We start from the raw sequence: 7,041 nt of genomic DNA on the forward strand, positions 1-7,041 counted from the left end.
CATCTGTTACCGACTGTGGATTCTAAGCACTTAATAAATATTTTGAACAATTTGGTTTGATAATGGCGTAAACCATATTCGAAGTATTCCCAAATGTTTATATAGTAACCAGATTCATGTTCACAGTTCCAGTCAGTATAGCTTCGACGGAAAGAAGCTTCTTAAAATTAAAATTGATTAAGACGTACTAGAAAAGTATGATGATCCAAGAGAAACTATCTTCATTGCAAATTCTATAAACTGAAGCAAAAATAGCAGCTGGTGCAAATTATGATATAATTTAAAAAAAAATTGAGTGAGGCTAAAAGTAGGAAAATTCATTTATTTTAATTTGTGTTTGTTTTAATTTGATTAGCAATAAAACTTTCAACAAGGTAACTTGAAAGTTTACAACTGGGTTATGAAGGGGGCCTCTTAATTCTGATGTCGCCGACGTGCAGAGTTGGTCTAGCTCCGCCACTGTTAACAGTACTTTAATAAATAACTATAAATTCAGTAAGTATGCTGTTTTGAATTTTGTTATACATACAAACAACAATACAACATGGTTGTAAAGAGTATATATTTTATTTGTCAAGAACATTTGTCATCTTCACAATTTATCAAGAACAGAGCTTTTTAATTTTAGCACAGAATACCAAAACCTTAACAAATGATTAAATTTGATATATAAACGAGATGGTGAATAATTGTTAATGTTTGACAAATTTATCAAGTTCACAGAATAGGTTTCGTTATTGTGTAATACACAATAACATATTGTGTATACACTATGTGTATACATTACGAAATAGCTTTGTGTGTTTTTTTTATAAATTCTACAAACTTAAAGCAAGGATTTACTTTATTTATTTATTTATTGCAATGATATCTTCCATCAAATAAAGATTGACACCCTTACTTACCCAAAAATGGCATCCTAAACAGTTAACAAAACTAGTAGTAATAGACTAATAAAGCACTGATAATACAGTTTTCTTATTAGAAGAACTCTTCGATCCAATCAAATTACCACCAGTATCATAATTAAAAATGTTATCTTGATGCTTGTTCCCATTCTGATAATAAAGGACGTTGGAAGCAAATCTGAAACCCCAAAAATATGTAGTGTGTTTATTAAGAGGTGTGGAATTTCAAAATAAAAAAAAAACAAATAATTTTCGTGAATAAAACTAAAAATTTTCATTTGCTATATAATTTTTTATGACCAAAAATATTTTGGTCAAATGTCTTTACGAAGACGACTGAGAAACTACATCCTGGAGTCCTATTTTGTTACAACTTCATTAAATACTTAAAGTTATACCTTAAAAATGGTGTGCTCAATATTTGTTTCTAAATCTGGAATTATTATTGACTTATTAGCATAGAATATTGCCTTCACGTACTTCCCTCAAAAGGCTCTTAAAACCATAGAGGAGTCATTTATCTGACAATATAATAAGTTGCACAATTTTGTTAAAATTAAAAGCTGTCTATGTGTATCAATACACGGAAAAATAATCCGTTGTTCGTGATTTTGTTTTGGTGTTATTGATTGTAATATACCCATTTTCTTCAATCGTAATCTATTTATTATAGATTAATAGAATTGATTAATAAGTAGTAAACGCTTTTAAGTCTTTGTTTGATGATTTGACAAACAATTCTTGAAAAACAAATAATTTTTATGAAGAAATACTTAACAGTTGCTTCAGGTTTCTAAATATACCTAGTCTCATGTATAATTGTGGAGTCTGCAGACTGAAAATTTGACGAAGCCAGAATTATATCATAGATTGTGGAAGTATTTATAGTAGAAAATATTTTTTGTCAGTGCTTTTGTAGTGTATTATCTTTTGATTTTATGGAATTTTCCCTTTATTCCACGTCCGACTACGTAATTAAATAGAAACATCTAAAGCTGCTCATTCATGAATGGAAAATCTTGCGAAAAATCTAAATCTTTTAATGATAAATAAAATTAATTTTATTTGTATTTTCATTATATTCCAATATATTTTATAAATTGTCAAAAAACTGTAGAGTCCGGCTAGTTTTTGTCAAACAAATTGCAACTGTTTCCGTGGTGTAGTGGTTATCACATCCGCCTAACACGCGGAAGGCCCCCGGTTCGATCCCGGGCGGAAACAGATTTTTTTGTTTTGTAGTGAACTGTAATGTTTAATAATTTAGATTTGCAAATTTCTATTAATTAATAACTCTGACAATAATGATAAAAAATGCTTTTCGAATAAAATAAGTAAATAAATAGAGTAGTTAAGAAATTTTAAAGCCCAAACATTTTTTTAAGTTTTATCATTATTACGTTTAATCAAACATATTCTTGGGCTGACTATATGTTATAGCTGTATCAGATATGTTCAATTATATCATATTGGATATTAATTCTAAATACAAAACTAATATTACTACAATCTAAAATAAAGGCAAAGTACAAAGATTAGAGTAATTACTAAATAGGAAATTAAAAAGAACATCATTGTGTGGAAACAAATGTCTATTTTGATTTTTAAAGTATTGTTAATAAATTCGCCTTTAATTCGCTTAGAATCACTTGTAGTAAATAAACGTAAGCAAATATACGAATATATTGTGACCAAAAGTTTGTAATATTTAATTAAAGGATTATACAAGCTCTCCCCTGGGGGAAAATTCTTTTTGCAAGCCTTTTTGCAGTACCTTTTTGCTTTGTACTTATTTATGTGGTGTTATTTTAACTTTCCATTATTGTTTTTAATAGTTAACAATTTTTTTTAATGTCTTCTAAAGTCTCATTATCGAAATTTCTAGTTAATATTAACACTAAAACATGTCAGAATTTTATAGCTTTTATAAACTTAGATTATATTGTTTAGAAGGGATCCATACCCTTCTACCTTCCTGAAAAATATATTTATTTTGATTTTTACAAATGTATAAATCATAGCGATATAAACAGTCATGTACCAAGTATGTAGTTATAGAATTTATAAACAAACAATTGTTATCTAACTAGTAACGAGTGATAGTTAATAGTAAAGTTATACGTGAAGTAATATATAAACGAAAATAAGAAAATAGTTATGGTTTTAGCAAAACTAACACATTTTCTGAGATAGGTTAGTTAATTCAGTTGATATATTTCTTTTATGTTTTTCATCTATTTATTTAAATTCGTTTCTTATAGAAAGCCAACTGCACTATTTTATTAAAATATATTAACTTAACTTCTGTATAATATAGTCCACCTACTTGGCTCATTTGTAGATTAGTCGGCTTGAATTCACAAAAATTCCCTAGTAAAGTCGTTCCCTACTACAGGTCGTATTTTTGTTTGTATAGAAGATTAGTTCTATAATCAATATTTGTATTATATATATGAGACTGTAAATAAATAAATAATATAGATTATTGTTCTAAAATTTGTTTTTTAGTTTTTGTTATAAACTATATGTACTTTAACTAACTATATATAAAAATATAAAATTTTAGTAATTGAAAACAAAAACTAATACCTCATACTTAAATAATATTTATGACTCAACATCACCATATGTTTCCGTGGTGTAGTGGTTATCACATCCGCCTAACACGCGGAAGGCCCCCGGTTCGATCCCGGGCGGAAACATGAAATTTTTTTTTTAATATAATAAAATATGTGAATTTCGGCGCAAACAAATACCACCGCTGTGTTATCCTAAACTTCTTTTCTTCATTGTCATCAACATTTCAGAGATGAATCTTAGTTATATGGTATATACGTATAGTCTCTTAAATATTTTTTGACATGATGTTCTTTCGTAGACTAAATTATATATTATCTGTATTCTATTATTCTATTATATATTATTGTATTGGTACGGTGCTACATATTATTTTTTATTATATTTCTATATGTTATGTATTATTATTCTGCTATATCTTATATATATAATTCTTCTGTACGTGTATTGACAGTGAACTTCTCCTAAACGGCTGAACCGATTTTGATGAAATTTTTTGTGTGTGTTCAAGTGGATTCAAGGAAGGTTTAGATTCACAATGTGGCCCACTGGATAATGTCTTTTTAACTAATTTTTTCATTTTTTTTGGTATCCATATACATTTATATTAGAACTTTAAAATTTTTTCATGCTTACTTTGATTTGTTTAAAAAGTTTAAAATCTCTAAAATGAATCGTAAAATTGCCGTTGCATAGCTTAAGTGCATTTAAATTCCGCAGTATAATTATAGGTGAGCCAATTTTTAATCTTAAGTTATGTGTTGGTATTCCTGGTATTCCAGCGAATTCAAAAATTCAACAGGATAGCTGAACGATTCATTTTAGAGTTTAAACTTTTTAAACAAATCAAAGTAAGCATGAATAACTTTTAGAGGTCTAATATAAATGTATATGGATACCAAAAAAGCTGTATAATAATTAAAAAAACGTTATCCAGTGGACCAAATTGTGAATCTAAACCATCCTTGAATTCACTTGAACACACACAAAAAAGAAAAATTATAAAATAACGTACAATAACGTATATATAAAGGTATAAATAATGTAAAAAAAAAAAACTATATGAATATGAGTCGAATATCGACTATTCGTCACATTCACGAATTGTAATCGGTGCTATGAACAAACAGTGCCAACACTGTCATGCACTCAAATACAAAGGTGAATCGGCCGGTTTCTGCTGCGCATCTGGAAAAGTTGTATTGACACCATTGAATTCGCCGCTAGAACCATTGAAAGCACTATTGGCTGGAGCTACATCTCAATCTAAATTGTTTTTTTCGTAAAATTCGCAAATTCAATTCGTGCTTTCAAATCACATCATTTGGAACAACAAAAATCGTTCAGAATGAGATTGGTCGCAATTTTCAATCAACGCTTAAGATTCAGGGTCAAGTGTATCACCAAATTGGTTCTTTAATGCTGATGCCCAATAATGATCCCAAATTTCTGCAAATCTTCTTCATGGGTGATGAGAAGCAGCAAATAAACGCACGTTGCCAGTACAACCATATCGAGCAGATGGAGGAGCAAGAAATTGTGGGTATTTTAGAACCGTTTTTAAAAAATCACAACCAGTTGGTCCAGTTGTTCACTACCGTTTCAAACAGACTGCTAAACGACAACTATACAATCGTCATCAAAGTACCATCTGGGCAGCACGCGAGCCGATATAATGCACCGATTATTAATGAAGTTGCAGTTGTTATGGTTGGCGACGCATTTGAACGTCGAGTTATACGAATACAATGCAGAGATAACACAGTGCATACGATTGCAGACAGTCATTGCTCTTACGACGCTTTGCAATATCCATTGATATTTTCTTTTATTTAAAATGTAGTGCTTATAAGGATTTGAAGTAACATGAAAATATTTGTAACATAAGTAATGCATGTGGACTTTTTGTAGTTCAAAAGAAAAAATCAATTTAAAATAATTTTCGCATTAAAATGCTAAAGGTTAAGTTGAATAACAACAAATATTATAACTCAGCTGAGTCAGGAAAATTAATTGCAAGGGGAAACAACGTTCGACGGGTCAGTTAGTATCTTATATATTATTATATTTGTATACATTACATTTTATTATATTTTTATATATTATTTATTTTTTATATAGGGCTATATATTATATATTTTTTATATATTGGCTTATATTATATATTTTTTACGTTTTGCTATATATTATGTATTTTTTTTTATTGCTCTATAGTGTATATTTATTATGTACAAATAAATCCCTCTCTCAACGTACAAAAATCAGGCTCTACAACTCTCTTATCATATCTGTCCTGCTATATGGTGTAGAAGTTTGGACAATTACCAACAGTGCATTTGAGTAAAGATGTTGTTCTTTACTCGTTGACAACAAGAATCGAATTAGATGGAACGATAAGGCGCTATACCGTACATTGACATAGTTAAGCGCATAAAAATTCAGCGACTTCGCTGGCTTAGTCATGTCGTACGAATGAAAGAAAGTGCTCCAGCTAGAAAGATATTTGATTTGGTACCCGCAGGTGGAAAAAACAGTAGAAAATGTTCGTATCTTCGGTGGAAGTGACCAACGATTTGGAGGTGCTCGGTACTATCAACTGACGACAGCAAACCACTGATTGGGCTGGCTGGCGGAGGCTACTCGATATTGCCATGACGACTCACGTTTGTGGTGGCCACTTAAGATTGTAAATAATATGTTTTTTATATATTGCTACATATTATATTATTATGTTGAGGCTAGTTGAGTCAGTGCACTTGTGCACTTTAATTCTTTATTAAGTGCGAGGATTCTTCATAACCCCTCTCAACGCTTTGACTGAATTATTATTTGTGTCTCGGGCACGGCACGAGTACAATTGTTCTTATTTTTAATACAAATTTTAAATTTGACAATGAGAGAAAAAACAATTTGGTCGTTTTTGGTGGGTAATTGAAAGTGAGCATATCTAAATTTCCTTTTAACCAAAAAGAATTAAAACACTATAAAAATACAAAATTGGCAATACTGATGTGACAGTCTGTATAACATGCGTTTACGGCAAAGCCCGGAGGAGCGAATTATACATATTTATTATATTTTGCTATAAATATATATGTATATATACATTAAATTATATATTATGCATTAATAAATGTATTTTTTTTAATCTGATATCATTTGTTTGTTGTAACTCTAAAAGAAATATTGGCACAATTCAAGCAACTGTTTCCGTGGTGTAGTGGTTATCACATCCGCCTAACACGCGGAAGGCCCCCGGTTCGATCCCGGGCGGAAACAGATTTTTTCAAATTTTTTTATTTATTTATTTTATGTACATATTTGTTTTATATTTCTATATGGTATTATTTCTTCAAATTTTATGTCATTAAATTTATTTGATAACATTTTAATAAGTTAATTTAAAACTTTTTTTCGGAAAGTTTTGTTTTAAAATATCTCTTAGTTTATTACGCAAAGTGAAAGAAAGTCCTGTGTTTCTCACATCCAACATCTGCAATGTTTTGTTAAAACCAATAATTTTATAAAGTTGAACACCGAATTCCTAAAAATATTG

General features: G+C 29.5%; 3 non-coding genes across 3 annotated transcripts; all 3 read left to right on the forward strand.

Moving 5' to 3' along the window:
• Window positions 1-2,059: 2,059 nt before the first annotated feature.
• Window positions 2,060-2,132, forward strand: Trnav-aac. The gene has a single exon. It is a non-coding gene; the product is annotated as a tRNA-Val (tRNA).
• A 1,405-nt stretch (window positions 2,133-3,537) lies between these two features.
• Trnav-aac lies at window positions 3,538-3,610 on the forward strand. The gene has a single exon. It is a non-coding gene; the product is annotated as a tRNA-Val (tRNA).
• Window positions 3,611-6,691: 3,081 nt separating this feature from the next.
• Window positions 6,692-6,764, forward strand: Trnav-aac. The gene has a single exon. It is a non-coding gene; the product is annotated as a tRNA-Val (tRNA).
• The last annotated feature ends 277 nt before the right edge of the window (window positions 6,765-7,041 follow it).

This window comes from Teleopsis dalmanni, chromosome X, assembly GCF_002237135.1.
Source record: "Teleopsis dalmanni isolate 2A chromosome X, ASM223713v2, whole genome shotgun sequence".
Classification (NCBI taxonomy): domain Eukaryota; kingdom Metazoa; phylum Arthropoda; class Insecta; order Diptera; family Diopsidae; genus Teleopsis; species Teleopsis dalmanni.